Genomic DNA, 19,609 nt, shown 5'->3' on the forward strand with positions numbered 1-19,609 from the left:
TAAGGATTACACAAGTTTAGAAAAATGAATTGGCAATGTTTTCATGTGCTATGGAATATCTAAAGTAATACAGAAAATGTAAGCTTGTTCAAGGTTTAATACATATCAGAGGAAAGCCAACTAAGCCTAAACCATTATTAAAGAAGTTATTTGACAGTTATCTCAAAATCTTGTATGACTATTGTTATTATCGTATTTACTACCTTGAGAAGTGGTAGAAATTACCAGTGTGCTGATATTTTAATTTTATAACATAACTTTTTAATTTTCAAAATCTCTTCTGTATCTGTGGTTATATCCCTTTTCCAACCTTCATGTAAAGTATTTTTGTCTCTTATTTCCCCATTCAAATTACTCAATGGGTTCTCTCAGATTTGTTCAGTTTTCTTTCGTATAATTGTTTTACATTACTTTATTCTTTTACTATTAATTCCTTCCTTTGGCTTATCTTTTATTTCATCTCTTTTTATGAATTGAAATTTATTATATTTTATTATTTCTCATTTAATAATAAAAGCTATTATGAATATAAATTATACTCTAAATCTCTTCCTTATTGAATCTCATATGGTCCAACATGTACTGTTCTCATTATTGTTAATTTCTAAATAATTTATATTTATAATTTTAGATTTGATATTAAATTATTTATAAAATATTTCACAATTTCCACATGATTTTTGGTTTTTTATATTTTTCTCAATTTCTAGAGTCATTGCTTTTTTTCAGAAAATATGGTTTATGTAATTTCTACTTTTAAAATTTATTAATTTTTGTTGGTGGCCTAACATAGGAATAAATTTTACTTATCATTCATGGATGTTAGAAAATATGTATACATTGATGAATAAAAAGTTTTATATAAGAATATATTGATTAAATTTATTAAATATTTTATATTTTTGCTTACTTGATCTGTGAAGACAGAGAGATATTTTCAAACTTTCCACCATGACTGTTTGAATTTTCAATACATTGCCTTATCATTTACACTGTATTATTTAACTCACATGTGTTTTTATTATGGAATACATTTCTAATCAATGTAAAGTAAACTTTATCATCTTTAATGCTTTTTAAGTCCTTTGTCCAAAAATATTATAAACTTAAAATTTTTTTGTATTTTCTTACTATATCTTTGCCCACCCATTTAGCTTTTACTCTTGCTTGATATTTTAATATTCCATCATTGATTTGAAAAGTATAATTTGAAAGAGTATAATTTAATTCTTATTCTAGTAACAGTTCCCAAGGGATGCTTGTCTTTATAATGGCAAGAATTAAATAATATTTATTTTTCTCCTTGCTCAATTTATTAAGAAATATTTGCATTATGTTTCATAAGTGTATACACATACACACACATACACATATTTCCTTTCCAGTATTTGAAGTTTTTTTTATTTATTTTTAAAATTTTTCAGTTAGCTGAGTCTTTTTTCAGGTAAAATTTTTCTGAGGGGTATACGAATATTAAGCTTTCTAAGTCCAACTTATTTGAGAATTGTTGTTATTGACCTTCAGGTAAATATTTTAACTGAACTTTAATTATAAAGTTCTTATATCCTGACTATCTTTTCCTCTAAATTTACTAGAAACAGTGATACAATGTCAACTTGCATGCATTCTGTTCTATATCGCATATAGAAAAAGGAGAGATTCCAATTTAGTACACTTCTTTGTTTTCCCCTCTTGAATGCCTGTAAAAAATTTTTTTCTTTGTCTTTGGAATTTAAAAAAAGAGTCAAGAGAGTATATTTTGGCCCAAGGCCATCCATTAATTTTGTATAATACTTTGTATAGGACTTGAGCCATTCCATCTGACAAGTTAATAAACTTCTTTGGCTTAGGAATTTTTTTTCTATTATTTCTTTTATTATTACTTTTCTTCTGTCTATTCATTGGGTTCTTGAATCTACCCAAAATCTCTTTTATACTCTATTATAAGTACAATTTTTTAATGTCTACCATTTTTCTTTGAGTTCTTGGAGAATGTTTCATTCTGGTTCAGTCATTCACCAATTTAAGTTGTTTTTTTGTTTTTGCAGCATTCGCCTTACTGTTCACTGTTTCCATTGCATTTTTTTTTATTGTGGTAAAATATACATACCATAAAGCTTAACACTTTAACCATTTTTAAGCATACAATGTGGTGGCAGTAAGTTGTGCAACCATCACCACTATCCATCTCCAGGACTTTTTCATCATCCCAAACTGAAACTCTCCCTGTCCCTGGCAACCTCTATTCTACCATCTATCTCTATCATTTTGCCTGTTCTAGGTACTTCATATAAGTGGAATCATATAATTTTTGTCCTTTTGTCTGGCTTATTTCACTTAACATGTCTTCAAGGTCCATCCATGTTGTAGCATGTATCAGAATTTCATTCATTTTTAAGGCCAGAATAATATTCCATTGTATGTATATACTGCATTTTGCTTACCCATTTATCTGTCAATGGATGGTTGAGTTTCCATCTTTTGGCTGTTGTGAATAATGCTGCTATGAACATTAGCGTGTAAATATCTGTTCAAGTCCCTGGTTTCAATTCTTTGGGGCATACACTAGAAGTGGAACTGATGGATTATATAGTAATTCTGTGTTTAATTTTTTGAGGAACCATCATACAGTTTTCCACAGTGGCTGCACCATTTTACAGTCCTACCAACAATGCATAGGGATTCCAACTTCTCCACATCGTTATTGATACTTATGATTTTCTGTTTTTTTTTAATTGAGGTAACATTGGTTTATAACATTATATAAGTTTCATGTGTACAACATATATTTCTACTTCTGTGTACACTACAGCATGCTCACCACTAAAAATTTAGTTTCTATTCATCACCATAGTTGACCCTCTACCCATTTCACACTGCCCCCCAACACCTTCCCCTCTGATAACTACTCTGTTCTCTGTATCTACATGTTTGTTTTTGCTTGGTTTGGTGTATTCACTTATTTTGGCTTTCTGTTTGCCTTTCGGATTCCACATATGAGTGAAATCATACAGTATTTGTCTTTCCCCATCTGACTTATGTCACTTAATGTAATACCCTCAAGGTCCATCCATGTTGTTGCAAATGGCAGGATTTCATCTTTTTATGGCTGAGTAGTACTCCATTGTGTGTGTGTGTCCATTCACCCATTGACAGGCACTTAGATTGTTTCCATTTTTTGGCTATTATAAATAATGCTATGATGAATATAGGGATGCATAGGTCTTTTCTAATTAGTGTTTTCATATTCTTCAGATAAATACCCAGAAGTCGAATAGCTGGATCATATGGTAGTTCTTTTGTTAATTTTTTGAGGAAACTTCATAGTGTTTTCCATTAGTGCACCGATTTACATTCCCATCAACAGTGTATGAGTGTTCCCTTTTCTCTGCCTCCTTTCCAACACTTTTTATCTCTCGCCTTTTTGATAATAGCCATTCTAACAGGCATGAGGTAATATTTCATTATGGTTTTCATTTGCAGTTCCCTGATAATTAGTGATGTTGAACATCTCTTCATGTGCCTGTTAGCTATCTATATGTTTTCTTTGGAAAAATGTCTATTCAGGTCCTCTGCCCATTTTGAAATTGGGTTGTTTGTTTTTGTTGTTATTGAGTTGTATGAGTTCTTTATATATTTTGGATAATAACCCCTTATCAGATATGAAGCTTTTTAGTTTGATGTTGTCCCATTTGTTGATTTTTGTTTTTGTTTCCTTTGCCTGAGGATACATGCTCAGAAAGATATTGCTAAGACCAATGGCAAAGAGCATACTGCCTGTGTTTTCTTCTAGGAGTTTTATGGTTTCAGGTCTTATATTCAAGTTTTAAATCCATTTAATCTGTTGGGTATTTTTTTTTCCCTTTATAACAGCCATCCCAATGGGTATGATATAGTATCTCACTGTAGTTCTAATTTGTATTTCCCTAATGATTAGCGATGTTGAGCATCTTTTCATGTGCTTATTGGCACATTCGTATATTTTCTTGGGAGAAATGTCTATTCAAGACCTTTGTCCATTTTTTAGTTTTTTTTTAATTGTTATTAAGTTCTAAGTGTTCTTTACATATTCTGGATATTAATCCCTTATTAAATATATGATTTACAAATATTTTCTCCCATTCTGTGGGTTACCTTTTCACTCTGTTGATAGTGGCTTTTAATGCACAAAATTCTTTAATTTTGATGAATCCAATTTATCTATTTTTTTCCTTCTGTTGCCTTGCACTTTTGGCTTTATATTTCAAGAAATCATTGCCAAATCCAATGTCATAAAACTTTTCCCCTTTGTTTTTTCTAAGAGTTTTATAGTTTTAGCTCTTACATTTAGGTCCTTGATCCATCTTGAATTAATTTTTGTTTATGGTTTGAAATAAGGGTCTAATTTCATTATATTGAAAATGGATATCCAGTTTTCCCAACACCATTTGTTGAAAACACTGTCTTTGCCCCCATTAAATGGTTGGCACCCTTGTTGAAAATCACTTGACCATATATGTGAAGTTTTATTTCTGGGCCCTCTATTCTATTCCTTTGGTCTGTACATCCGTCCTTATGCTACTACTGTGGCTTTGTAGCAAGTTTTGAAATCAGAAAGTGTGAATCTCCCAACTTTTGTTCTTTTTCAAGATTGTTATGGCTATTTAGATTCCCTTGAGATTCCATATGAATTTTAGAATAAGTTTTTCTTTTTCTGTCATTGGAATTTTGACAGAGATCACATTGAATCTGTAGATCATTTTGGGCAGTACTGTCATCTCAACAATATTAAGTCTTCTGATCCATGAACATAGGCTGTCTTTCCATTTATTTATGCTTTCATTAATTTCTTTCATCAATGTTTTATAGTTTTTAGTGCCATTGCATTTTTTAACTGCAAATAATATCTTTCAACCCAATGAATATTTTTCTGATCCTGAATTTTTCCTTGTGTTCGTGGGAAGCATACCCTGTTATTGTGTTAGAGATGATATATCTTTATCATGAATATGAATTAGAATTGTTTTACGTGTTCTCCTGTTTCTTATATGAGTTTGCTTCAAAGGGGAAATTTTCTCAACTTTCTTAAATTGGTCCTTTCTTTCCATCTTATGAGAATTTCCTTAATAGAGTGACTCAAAAGAGGAACAACTAGGTTTTTCAGGACTGGGATTTGGGATGAGTTCTGTCAGAGATCATGTAAATTTTTGTTGAAAATGTGAAGATCACAGGAAAAGAAGATGGGAAAATTTATATGTAGTGTAATTTTTTCTTGAAAAAGGTAGAGACCTAGTAGTATATCCAAGGTAAGGAGGAAGCTTATGCCAAAGGAAAATGGTGAGTTGTAGATGTTAGATCACTGTGTTAAGAACCTATCCTACCACCACCCACAGGCTTTTCTCCTCAGGTCACAGAATTCCAGGCTAGTAGGTCCTTCCCTCATCCTGATCTCAGCAGCTCTACATCTTGCAGTAATTCTTCCAAGTGTCTGGCATATGTATGGCACCCTTACCAATTTTCCAGCAAAGAAAAACTTTTGCCCCGTCATACTTGTTCAGCTGTTTCTGCAGCATTTTTGAAAGAAAAGGGGAGGTTAGAAACTGTAGACCCAGATCACTACTTTTAACTGAAAGTTTCACCTTTCTTCTAAACTGCAAGATGAAAAATACAAAGCATAACGAAACAACTATGGGTCAAAGAATTAATATGTCTTATCCAACCCACTGGCCTCACTTTACTGCTAAGAAAATCATTCTCAGAGAGATTGAATTATTTGCCTAAATTCATATAAGTAGTCAGATGACAGTAGAATTTTTTTTAACTCACAAAATTAAAAATTTTAAATCCAGTGATTTTTTTTCTACTACATTACATAGCTTACCCAATTCACTGTATTTGTATGAATGCTGCTGTCTTTTGTTTCTTATCTGTGGAATAATTAAATGGTAGCAACCACTATATATATATGTGCAAATGCATAAATACATATGCATTTGTATATATATAATATATACTCTTTTATTAATGGTTTATTATGTACCATTAACCTAGAATACTTTTTTCAACTCTAAGAAGAGAAAATGATAATACCTACCTTGTAAGGTTGTTATGGGAATTATATTATTTATTATGTTTTATGTAGATGGGGATACTGAGTCATAGAAGGCTCAAAGCCTCCTTGCCATAAAAGTTAAGGAACCTGGATTTGAGCCTGGGAACCATGGCCCCAATGTCCACAGTCCTAATCACTGTGCTATAGGGTTTCCCACAATTTTACTACTATATACACTTTTAAATTAAAAACAAACCTAAGCATACACAACTCACCACCCCAAACCCTCTAACTTCTTCTAAAAAGCAATTCTCTGAAAGCATGTGCCCTCTGCACGTTTTATCTTTGTGGCCTTTTAATGACGTCAGCTTGGAAATACTCCTCGCAAAAAGGTACAGAGGTAGGATCAGTATTTTGCAGATGGGGTTAAGAGGTTAAGCATCTTGCTTACTGGTTTTAAGGAGTTGAAGTAAAAGCCAAGAACGCTTGGCTCAAACTGCTGAGTGGAAACCAAGAGACCACACTTCTCTATCCCTCTCAGTCAGCCTTTGGTTTGGTTTGAAGAGTGTGGTTTTGCCATCAGTATCACAGGGGAAAATGACATATTTTGAATACATCACTTAATTCCTGGAGAAGAATGAATACAGGCTGTCATTACCAAGAGACATAGTTCTAAAAGCTTTTTCTAAATTTAAAAATAACAAGAGAGAAAAAGAGTCTTCAGATACTTTGTGCTTGAAAGCCTCTGGATTCATTCCATTTTAAAGTACTATTCATGCAGGTACAAGAAGATTTGATGGCAAAATTAGGAGAAATGGAGGGGAGCATTTTTTTATTCTCTTGTCCTGTTGATAGAGAGAGAATAGCATGGGGTCTGAGTCCATGGGAAAAGTCCTTACCTCTCTGTGCCTCTGTTTCTTCATCTGTAAAATAAATAATAATGATCAGCCCTACTTCGTAGAACTGTTGAAAGGATTAGCAATGCCAGGCACATAGTAAATGGTGTCGTTACACTTGTGGTTGTTAGGGTCTTCACAAAGAGCTGAGGAATCACCCTCACTCCTCCTGGACACACCCCACTCAAATCATCACAGCATAGCCAAGAATAATTCAGAGTGAGTCCCCAGCTCTCCGTGCCTCACACCCTTCTCTGAAGTTTTTAACCGTTGGCCTGTCTATCCTTGTATAGAGGAGCATGGGTAGAAAAGACTGCTTTAGCATGAAGTCAGGTAAGAAGTTATTGTTTCCTTTGCCTAATGGTTCTAGCAAGACTTCCTCCAGACAGGAGCACACAGGCAATCTAGAGGAAGTTTGTCTAAGGGCTTCTCATATTGCATTTCAATGATGGTAAAAAGAACCCACCTTGAAGCAATTCAGTGGGTCTGGGAACAGACTGAGATGTGTGAGCGTAGAGTGGTCCAGTGTTTCTCACACTCTCCCTCTGGAGGAGCCCTGTTAGTAGAAGAAAGTACCCTGGGGCATAGCCCTGGGGTCCTAGGGTAGGGTTTGAAGTGGCTCATCAAAAGCAAGAAATTTCTTCAACATCCTTTCATCTTAAAAATGACGATCTTATTTACAAAGCAGAAATAGAGACACAGACGTAGAGAACAAAGGTAAGGATACCAAGGGGGGAAAAGGTAGGTGGGACGAATTGGGAGATTGGAATTGACATATATACACTATTGATACTATTTATAAAATAGATAACTAATGAGAGCCTACTGTATAGCACAGGGAACTCTACTCAATGCTCTGTAGTGACCTAAATGGGAAGGAAATCCAAAAAAGAGGGGATATATGTATACGTATAGCTGATTCACTTTGCTGTACAGTAGAAACTAACACTGTAAAGCAATTATACTCTAATAAATTTTTTTTAATTACTGAGTAATACAAAACAAATGCATGTTCATTTGTATTCTATTCTATAATACACCAATGCTTGATTTTTTATGAAAATCATGTGGAGTCCTTTCTCAAATTTTGGAGTACAATTTATGCCCCAGGAAAAAAAAATTATATATATACATATACACACACACATCTTCTGTGTCTTTGTGTCCAGTACATTGTCCTATACCAAGTTTGAATGCCACAGATGTAGTAGAGACAGCACAGACTTTGTACCAGGACCAGCCTGGGTCCTAATCTGGGCTCCACCAGCATGTGCATGTTCTTCACTTCTATGAATCTGTTTTTTCAAATGTATAATGAAGATGACAAACATCATATGGTGTTGTTGAGAAACTTCATGAACTAATATGTGGAAAGAGCCTAGCAGAAACCCTGGCACAGCATAGATACTCAGGAAATGTTACTTCCCTTCCTCACCTACTATGCTTCATGTGGCACATACATATATAATGGATAAAATCTGACAGAGCAGCGTCCAGAAACATTCTTGTCTGGATGAAGCCAGCAAGGCAAACTTCAGAAATAGTGGAGTCAAACGATGGTAGAGTTCTCATATTCAAAGCTAGATAGCCACGGGCTTCCCTGGTGGTGCAGTGGTTGAGAGTCCACCTGCCGATGCAGGGGACATGGGTTCATGCCCCGGTCCGGGAAGATCCCACTATGCCGCAGAGCGGCTGGGCCTGTGAGCCATGGCCACTGAGCCTGCGCGTCCGGATCCTGTGCTCCACAACGGGAAAAGCCACAACAGTGAGAGGCCTGCATACCGCAAAAAAAAAAAAAAAAAAAAAAAAAAAAAAGTAAAAAAGAAAAAGCTAGATAGCCACAACCAACAAATTTTCTGTGGCCTAACCAAAAAAAACACCACTATTGGTCAACATCAGGCCTGTCCATCATCTCCTAGCCTCTTGGCCTCCAGTGTGGGAACTTGAGCCTTAGATTTAGTGCTGCCTTTGATAAGCTTGGAATGGCTTCTCATGGGCTGCAGTTCAGCCTTTGCTACTCACTCTCAACAATTTTTTAAATTATTAAATATTCTAAGTATAACAAAAGCATACCAAAAAAAGGATAGTAAGCACTCATTATCCACCACCAAGCTTATGAAATAAAATGTTATAGGTATTGACCCCCGCCTTTCTCTTTCCTTACCAGAGGTATTACTATCCTGAATGTGGGATTTATCATTTTAATGACTGCTGTATATTTTTACATACCCATGAATAATATATTGTTTCATATTCAACTTTATAATAAATTATCATATTGCATGTATTTTTCTTGAACTTGCTTTTTACACGTAACATCATGTTTTTGAAACTTTTTCTATGTAGATACATGTAGCTACACTTGGTTCATTGTAACTAATGTATACTTTCTGTTGCATTGAATTTTATTGTGATAATGTACCACCATGTACTAATCTATTCTCTTATTAATGGACAGTTAGTTTCTAACTTTTTGCTGTTATAAACAAAGTTTCAATGAACATTCTTGTACCTGTCTCCCAGACAGGTGGGAAGCAAGATTTCTCTTCTATAGTGATATATAACTAGGGATTGAATTGCTAGGTCTTTGGTATGTGAATAAGTAACTTAACCAGGCATGATTTAATTGTTCTCCAAAGGGGCTGCACCCATTTACAATCCAATTAGTGATTTATAAGAATTTTCATTTACTCGAATCCTACCAGCATCTTGTATGATCCCCCAACTTTTCTTAAATAGATGTGCACACATTTGACTTGTGGGTTGGATTATCTGGTGTGGACCTAGTATACTCCTACCTACCCCCACCTCCAGCCCAATATTGCTCCAAAGTGTGATAAGGAAGTCCTATCTTTGTAGAGAAGTGTAACCTTCTCCAGCCTGACCAAAATAGCAGACTCTTGTCTATCATCTACCCTAGGGCTGTCTGCTTCAGCTTCCATCTGAGAAGGTGACCCTGGACTCATTCTCTGTTGCACAGGATTGGTAGAGTGCCACTCTATCCTATGCCCTTCCAAACACTCCTTGTGGTCAGCAGTACTAAGCTCAAGTATATCACCCTGACCATTTTAGATGCCACCAGCACCAGGTGAGACCTAGTCCCTAGTGAACTAAGAGGAACATGGACCTAAAGGTTCTCATGGGAAAAAGATACATATTTGCACAACCCTGACTATGGAGCCTACTTTCTTTCCACCATTCCCATCTCCTGCAAAGTATGACTCAACTAGGGAAAAGTGTTAGTGATGGGAAAGGTCTTACAGGGATTTGTTTCAAAAGCCAAGTGCTGCCCTAGGAAACTGCATGGTGAAAACCACTGCACAAATGAGTAACCAACCAAAATAGAGTTGTGCACAAAAGAGTTTGTTTGGACAAATTCATCACATTGCCCTGTGATTAATCCATTGTTCCTGTCCTTTATGCCAGTTTAGGACAGCTTGGGAATTTGGAAATTCCTTGATGGGCTCCTCTTAGGGAACTTTGGTTACTGGTCTGCACTTGACCCTGTGCCACATTGTGGACTACTGCTGTCTGCCAAATGTGGCCTCTCCAGTTCCCAGCAAATTCCTAGGTTCTGTTCCTGTTTCAACCATTGGTCCCCACATAAAATCAGATGCAGGACTCTGAGCTGGAAGGAAGCTGGTAGATCTTGTAGTTCCACAGCTTCACTTTACATTTGAGAAATCAAAGATTGACCTGTGTCGGAAGTGGCAGAACTATGATTCAATCCCAAGTCTATCTTCCTCCAAAATCCACGCTCTTGTGAATGGCACTGAAGTCATGGGAAGAATGAGATTGCCTTGTAAGACAGTGTAGGTGTAAGAATAAGGGAATCTGGATTCTGGGGCACTCCAATCTTTAGAGTTCTAGAAGAGAAGGAAAAGCCTACACAGAAATACGAGAAAGAACAACTGATGAGGGAGATGGAGAGAGGATGCTGTGATGGGGCTCAAGAGAAGAAAGCATTTTAAATTGAGAGGGAGATTAACTGTGTCTGATGCTGTAAGAGGGTGAGTAAGAGGAAGCCAGAGAAGTGACCATTGGATTGGGAATGTGGAGATCGTTGGGGACCTTCACAAAGCCCATTTCAGCAGAACTGTTGAGACAAAAGTCACTGCAAAATAGGTTAAAAGGTGAGGGCTTTCAATTTTCAATTGAGGGGTAATGACATTTTTAGCCCTTTTGCTTGCAAAAAGCACCCAAAATCAGGAGAAGTTAAAACAAAGCCACAAATTTGAGGAAATTAAGAAATATTTAACCATAAGAACACCATAGATGAGGACAGAAAGAATACAAGGAGTGGCAAGTGATGTAAGCAGTCAGATGTAATCCTGAAGAAGAGATACTGAAGAGGAACTAGCCTTGTAGCCTTGCAGAATCTTGGAAAGCTCAAAACCTGGAGCTGTCAGATATTGCAGAAGGCAAGGAAGGGTTATGGGGTGAAGACTGGACTATGTTTAAAAGTTTACCTAAGGATCTTTTCAACCTTCAGAACTACTCTCCTCCACTACAATTTGAAAATTACCCCTTTTCCAGCTCCACCAGAAAAGAGAAGTATGTTCTCTGGCAAAATTAAATAAGAATGGTTTCCTGGATGGACACCAGGCATGGGAGATTCTGGAGACTTGCATAACAAATGTTGCTACTTCCAACCCTCCCCTTTGTCAATTCCAGAACTAACACAAAGGAAAGAGTTTGAAAACTACTTCTCTGTAGAAATAAGTATGTCAGAGGGGGAAAAATGCTCAAACATTGATATTTGAGGGTCCTCAATGAAAAAATCAAAAACTGTTGACAAAAACTGATCATCCACCAGCTGGCATACCCCACCATGCACACAGAGCTTCCAACAAGTCTTAGTCTCGCTCATCCGCTATGAACAGATGTATAGTCAAAGATCACTTCACATTTGAAATCTTTACCAGGAAAAATTAGGAAGTGAGTACTCTTTCAAGAAGTTGTGTTTTGAAGAGAAATGCATTGAATTGGTCAATAGCTAGAGGGAGATGTGGGGTCACAGAATATTTATTTTGTTAAGATGAAAGATACTAGAGTATATTTATATGCTGGTAATCATCTCCAGTATTTTTCTTCCTGACTTGAAACAAATGTGTAGTCACAGATATTTAGAAAAAGCTTTTTCAGTATGTCTGCTTCTAGTTAGGATGTAGAGGCATATGAAAAACCTTCATTTTCATGGTCAACCAGAAAAGTCCAGACAAAATAAAATTCACATGTTCTTCTGGGGCTAGCAGACACACAGGAAGAACTGATGAACTGAATTAGAGAGAAACAAGCCCTATAGAGCTGAGCAGAGATCTACAGAAACTTCCATACTTGGAGGTGGATGCCTGATCTGGCTAGGGAAATTGGAAATGTAGGCCAGCCATGGACAGAGACTTTTCAGGCATGAGGAAAAGTCAACTGAGCCTTAGACAACAATGTGTGCCACTGTGTGGATTATCTGAAAGAGCCCCAATGAAAAAAGAAATTTCTTAGCCTAATAATTCTTCCCTCTCATCCACACCTCTGCATTTTTCCAAGAAAGCAGCAGTGGAGGACTTGTTGAAAAGCAGAGAGAAATCACTTAATCCCATGGATACTTGTGGTACTTGGATTCTGGAGTCCTAAGGTTAAGCGAAATTATCTGAAGCTGTGCCTAACTCCCTCCCACCTCAAATACAGGAAAGATCACAAAGGCGGGGCAAGGCAGAAGGCTGGGACTTCGGCCAATAACACTCTAGGGAATACACTGTAATTAAAGCTGTGTTCCAACCCAAAATCAACCTAACTCAAGGGAGAATCTAAATATTCAGCTTCCCACCCCAGCTTACAAAGATAAAAGGCTTACACTCTGCAATGAGTCAACAAAACAAATCAATATTATACCTAATGTTTCCACTGCTTTTTAAAAAATATATAATGTGTGAAATACAAGTGAAAAGATTGTGAGACATGGGAAGAAGTAGGAAAATGTAATCCATAATCAAGAAAAAAACACAGTAATGGAAGCAAACCACAAATGACAATTATTGGAATTAGTAGACAGGGGTTTTTAAACAACTATTATAAACATATAAAGAATTTACAGGAAAAGGTGAATATAATGGAGGAAAACGTGGGATATCAGGGGAAAAAAAGAAAACCGAGTGAAAACTGTGGATTGAACTTTTTTTCTGCAGAAAATGGATTAATGAACTTAAAAACACATTAATAGAAATTATTTAAACTGAAAGAGAGAAAGGGAAAAGATGGGGGTGGTGATGAACCAGATCCTATTATTTATGGGGTAATATCAAGTGATGTGTAATTAGAATACCAAACATGATGTTCCACACACAGATTCAAAAAGCTGAAAGAACCCCAAACGGGACAAATACAAAAAAAAAATAATAATAATAACCTAAGCACATCACAGCTGAATTCTTGAAAGCCAGAATAAGGTAGGAATCTTAAAAGCAGTCCAAGGGGGAGGGAAAAGACATATTACAGAGAAACAACAATGAAAATCACTTACTTTTCACCGGAAAAAAAAACACATACAATCCTGAAGACAAAGGATCAATCTCTTTAAAGAGATAAAAGGGAAGAAAAGTCAATTTTGAACTCTGTATCCAGTGAAAATATCCTCAAAATTGAAGGTGAAATTAAGACATTTCTAGAAAGAAAAAAAAGCTAAGAGAATCATCACCAGCAAATCTGCACTACAAAATAAATAAATAAATGCTAAAAGAATTCTTTAAGCAGAGAAAAAATGATACCAGGTGTAAACTAAAGCTACATAAAAAGGGAGAGTACCAGAAATGGTAACTATTTTCTTAATTTCATAAAAAGACGATTATTTAAGACAGAAACAATTAACACTGTATTTTGGAGTGAATTACGTATACAGAAGTAGAATATGTGACAACAAAGGGTGAGAGGGAATTACATGGAAGTATAATATTAAAGGATTTTTCCATTATATGAGAAGTGGAATAATATTAACTTTTGGTAGCCTGTCATAAAATACGGATAACTCTCCATACAGCAACTGCTAAAATGAAATGAAAGGGAGGATATTACTATAGATCCTATAGATATTAAAAGAGAATAAAGGAATATTAAGAACAAAGTAATAGAAATAAATTCAACAATTATAATGGAAATTAATAAATACCTGTGCATGTTACTGTATAGAACTTATACCTCACTTTAAAAAAATATAGCAAAGAATCTTTGGTTCAACATGCATCCTGATGTCATTAATCATATTGGCCTATTCTTTGGTAAAAATCACAAAGAGGACATGATTTCTATACATTATAAACAAATGATCAGTGTTGGTTGTGGGACTTCAAGACTCCAAAGTAACAGCAAAAATGTCTTTAATTAATCTTTGCTATTCTGTTCTGTTTACTTCATGCTTTTTGTAGTCAACCCTGGAGCCCTGAGACATCTGGAAATATTGTGACTGTAGCATTAGTGGTTAACAGTGATGTGTGTTTACTGTATAGTTGAGGCTCCAAAGCCAAAAACTCCAGGACATTTGAGAAAAGTCAATTCCACAAAGGCTGTTTTACTAGGAGACAAGTGGACAATGCAGAGCTGATGTTGGGTTTTGGGGGGTGGTGGAGGTTGTTTTTATAGACTGAAAATGTGGTAGATGTTGCCCAACCCCAAGGAGGATTTTGCAGTAGGAGCATCACTGGGATACTTGGGGTAAAAAGTTGTTGAAGTGCTTCTTGACATGCTTATGTGCATTTATCCTTTAATGTTTTCATCGGCAAATATTAAAATGTCACAATACAACTGGAATCCCAGAAAGTAATCTTCAAGAAGTTTACAAAAATTCCGAGAGCAAGAGAAAACCCTACAAACACTGTAACTGATTCTCCTCGCTCCCTACCCCTACAAACCAGCGTAGTGCTGGTTGCATGGTGTGTGCTCAATAAATAGTTGTGGAAATGAATGAATTTATGGATGGATGCATCCAAACTGGAGTCATTCATTCAACAACAAGTCACTCTATGTCCATCGATAAGTGTCACAGGGGTTGCAAAAGGAACACAAGACATAGGGCCTGAAAACCCTTAACTTCTAAGTAGGAACACTGGCAGAAACACGAAACCACCAAGGAAAAGAGGCGACTCTTTAATAGCAGCCTGTTTTCATAGGACTCCCAGACTCTCTCATTTCCCAGGAAGATAATATTTCATTTGGTAGTAACCAAGTCCTCAGAGAGGAGAGCTTCTTATCGCCCCCTTTAAAAGATCTTTCTCCCAATTTTCTTTCATTTCTAAGAGAGCATTAAAAAAATACTCTTTATTAATAGTCCTATTGTCCCAGAATTAAAATGGACCCACAATTTCCATGAAACCATCTGTTTTGTTTGCTTAGATGTAGGAACGTAGAGAAGGGGCATGGAGTAGGGAGGTGGGGCCGTAAGTCAGCTGACCTTTAACCAAGGAGGGTGGTATAAGGGGAGTGTGACCACTGCTTGGGACTAGTGAGCTCATCATATCTTGCCAGACACAAAGTATCAAGGATAAGGACAGTTTCCAAAACAGCCTTTGCTTGTTCTGGTACCAAAAAATAGAAAGCTCAAGAAAGTACTTGTAAAGGAAAGGAAATAGGCTTAGAGAAAACACCCCAGTTCCCAGACTTTTTTTGGCTGGGAAAAAATACAGAGAAGCCAGGGAACCTTTTCCACAGCCCCATTGTGCCTTTTTTTAGTCCTCTTTTTAAAGTTTTAATCTTAACACAATATTCCAATTTTAGTGTTACCAAAATGTCCTAAACCTCACTAGTCAATGACCTAGTCAAAGATAAGGGACTTCCTTGGTGGTCCAGTGGTTAAGAATCCACCTTCCAATGCAGGGGATGCGGGTTCAATCCCTGGTCGAGGAACTAAGATCCCACATTCCACAGGGCAACTAAGCCCGTGCACTCTAGAGCCCACGGGCCACAATGAAGATTCTGTGTGCTGCAACTAAGACCCAAGGCAGGCAAATAAATAAATAAATAGATTTTTTAAATGACCAAAGATAAGACCACATTTACTTTTGATGCTCAATCTCCACCCCCCTAATTGTCAGAAATAAGCCCCCAATGCCATAATGCCCCTCAGCTATACCGAAGGGTTTCAGGGTGACACCTCTGTGTGCTCAGGAATAAACCTCAGTTTTCCTGTCCCAGCCTCACTCTCATATCCCAGCCTCACTCTCATGCCACCTTGTTTGCTGTTATCCTTATGAAACCGCCAACATGCAGGGCAAAGTTGCCCTCTGCCAGGTGACTGCTAATGCCACCCTCCCCCTCCCTTTGGTGGCCTCAGTTGGGGACTCCACTGTCATCTTTAACCCTCCTTCTAATGCATAGAGGTATGCTCTTTCTCATTACCAAATGATAGAGTTGAAATTAAATTATGGCTTTTAATGGAATTTATTAAAATTGGGGGGAGGGGGCTTCCCTGGTGGCACAGTGGTTGAGAGTCCGCCTCCCGATGCAGGGGACACGGGTTCGTGCCCCGGTCCGGGAAGATCCCACATGCCGCGGAGCAGCTGGGCCCGTGAGCCATGGTCACTGAGCCTGCACGTCCGGAGCCTGTGCTCCGCAGTGGGAGAGGCCACAACAGTGAGAGGCCCGCATACTGCAAAAAAAGAAAAAAAAAAATTGGGGGGAGGGGGTATGTAAAGAGGTACAACACAGAAAATGGTCTATAACCACATAGACCCAGTCCTACAGCCCTACAGTCAATTACTACCAGGTCACCTCCTGCCTGGCCACCGTCCACATGGCCAATGAAGCTTATTTCCTCCTCCCACCTCTTCAGCAAATATTTGTTGAATGTCTATAATGTCCCAGGTACTACAGCAGACACAGAAGATATAATGGAGACCAAAACAGACATGGCCCAGCCCTGATGGAGTTTAAAGTCTAGAACTGAAACAAATGAACAAACTAAACTAAAGTGAACAGATAATCACATAATCAAATATTATTAGTTATAAAATGTCCTAAGTGCTATAAAGCAACAATTGTGGGGTGCCATGTGAAGTCTAATTGAGGGAGCTAATTTGAATTGGGGAAGTCACATGAGGCTACTTTGAGCAATTGATATTTAGGTTGGGATTGAAGGCTGGGTAAGAATTAGCCCAGTGAAGAGCTGGGGAAAGAGCCCCCCCCCCAGCCCCCAGGCAGCAGTGACTGCAGGTGTGAAGGATCTGCTGGAGAAAGGAGCTTAGGAAGACCAGCGGGGCTCAGGTGAAGGGTGTGGGAGCAGAACGGTGCAAGATAAGGCTGTCAAGGAGGCAGAGGATCCATCCATTGAAGGCACTTGAAGGTCATGGTGAGGATCTGAGATTTTATCCCAAGTGTAATCAATGGCTGTGAAGGGTTTTGAGCAGGGGAGTGAATGACATGTTTTGATCCATATTTTAAGAACACTCTGGCAGCCATGTGGAGATTGAATTCAGGAGGGGTGAGAAGGCAGTCAAAAGACAGCCAGTGACTTTCCCAATGGTCTAAGTAAGAAACGATGGTCACACAGACCATGAGGTTGGCAGAAGAGATGAAGAAGTGTCAGTTTCAAGGTATGTTTAGAGCGCGACCAATGGTATCTAATGTTAGATTACGTACGGGAGCAAGAGAGAGGAGAGTCAAGGTAGAGGGGGTCAAAGAAGGCTTCTGGTTTCTGATTTGGGCAGCTGGGCACATGGTCTGATATCTGGGCACTGATAAGACAAGCAGACAATAATCAGTACATTTCCCAAATTCTGAGTTACTTGGTCTTAAATAAGCATCAGCAGCCTGGGCCAGGGACAGGCTCAGGCTAAACTCTTTTCAGTTTGTCTTTTAAAACCTCCAACCTGGCAATCAAGTCTCACCCATGACCACCCCATTACATCAGTTTTAACAAAAGGTTAATTCTGCATTGGACTTCCTCTTTAAGTAATTACCAGAATAAGCCAGTAATAAATTTTATACATTCATTTATTCAAGAGAGAAACAGTTTAATATAATGACTGAGAGTAGGGCATCTGGGTTGAAATCCCACCTCTGCCACTTAGTAGTGGAGGGGCTTTGGGCAACTTTCTTAGCCTCTCTCTCTGTGACTCAACTGAGTCACAGAGTCCTTATCTGTGAAATAGAGATAATATTAGTATCTACCTCAAAGAGCTATCATAAGGCATAAGTTAATTAATTACATGTATTTTTCAAACAGAGCTTGACACAGTATAAGTACTCAGGTGGTGTTAAAAATTGCCATTGCTGGGCTTCCCTGGTGGCGCAGTGGTTGAGAGTCCACCTGCCAATGCAGGGGACACAGGTTCGTGCCCCGGTCCAGGAAGATCCCACATGCTGTGGAGCGGCTGGGCCCGTGAGCCATGGCCACTGAGCCTGCGCGTCCGGAGCCTGTGCTCCGCAATAGGAGAGACCACAACAGTGAGAGGCCCGCGTACCACACACACAAAAAAAATTGCCATTGCTCTTCATTAATTCAAGTTTTACTGAAAACTGCCCACTGTCTTATGCTGCTTGGCAAAGTAGAAAGCCGGGCAGATTTTTTTTGAATCAGGTAGATTTGACCTCAAGCCTCTGCCCTCCTACTTAACTAACCTCTCTGAACCCAAGTTTTCTTATCTATACTATGAGGGCAATAATACCTACCTTGAGTGGTTATTCTGAGGATGACATCAGAAATCTTTGTGCAGGGTCTTGTATATAATGGATGCTCAGTGAACAGGAGATTCTTTCCCTGCTCAAAAGAAGTTTCCCCACTTAATTTATTTTTTTTAATTTTGTAATAGATCTGTACTGGAGTATAATTGCTTCACAGTACTGCATTAGTTTCTGTTGTACAACAAAGTGAACCAGCCATATGCGTACATATATCCCCATATCCCCTCCTCTTGAAGCTCCCTTCCACCCTCCCAATCTAGATGACCTCTCTAGGTCATCGCAAAGCACCAAGCTGATCTCCCTGTGCTATGCGGCTGCTTCCCACTAGCTAACTGTTTTACATTCGGTAGTGTATATATGTCGATGCTACTCTCACTTTGCCCAAGCTTCCCCCTCCCCCACCCCCCGTGTCTGGTCTTTGTTGTAGCATGCAGGATCTTTGTTGAGGCATGCGGAATTCTCTCTAGTTGTGGCGTGCAGGTTTTCTCTCTCTAGTTGTGGCACGTGGGCTCCAGAGCGTGTGGGCTCCGTAGTTCGCGGCACGTGGGCTCTCTAGTTGAGGTGCATGAGCTCAGTAGTTGTGGCGCGAGAGATTAGTTGCCTTGAGGCATGTGGGATCTTAGTTCCCCGACCAGGGATCGAACCTGCGTCCCCTGCATTGGAAGGCGGATTCTTTTACCACTGGACCACCAGGGAAGTCCCTAGGGTGTTGCACCTTTTATTGACTTTCTGTTGCCATTCAATTTCACAACTCTGTAGGTCTAGAAGTTAACATGTAGAAAATTGATAGTAGTCCCCACTTAATTTAAATTGTGCATCTCCACCCTCTGCCCCTAAAGAAACCCCAGAGTGAGGAGGGTGATTTCAAATGCTTTATGGGCTTATTCATGAATGAAGTTCATATTCTTTTTCAGAAAGTACACTTTCTTGCCCTTTTCAGCACAGTATGAAGCTATTTAATTGATGGGAACCTGAACGTGGACATTTTACATCTCTGAGGGAATGGTTCACAAAGATT

The 19,609-nt window shown here is 38.1% G+C and overlaps 1 protein-coding gene across 7 annotated transcripts in view; it reads left to right on the forward strand.

Moving 5' to 3' along the window:
- ANTXR1 (ANTXR cell adhesion molecule 1) overlaps window positions 1–19,609 on the forward strand; it is a 292,266-nt gene that overhangs the window by 38,646 nt on the left and 234,011 nt on the right. The gene's annotated exons all lie outside the window — the stretch shown is intronic.

The sequence above is a fragment of the Mesoplodon densirostris genome, chromosome 14 (assembly GCF_025265405.1).
Source record: "Mesoplodon densirostris isolate mMesDen1 chromosome 14, mMesDen1 primary haplotype, whole genome shotgun sequence".
NCBI lineage: Eukaryota > Metazoa > Chordata > Mammalia > Artiodactyla > Ziphiidae > Mesoplodon > Mesoplodon densirostris.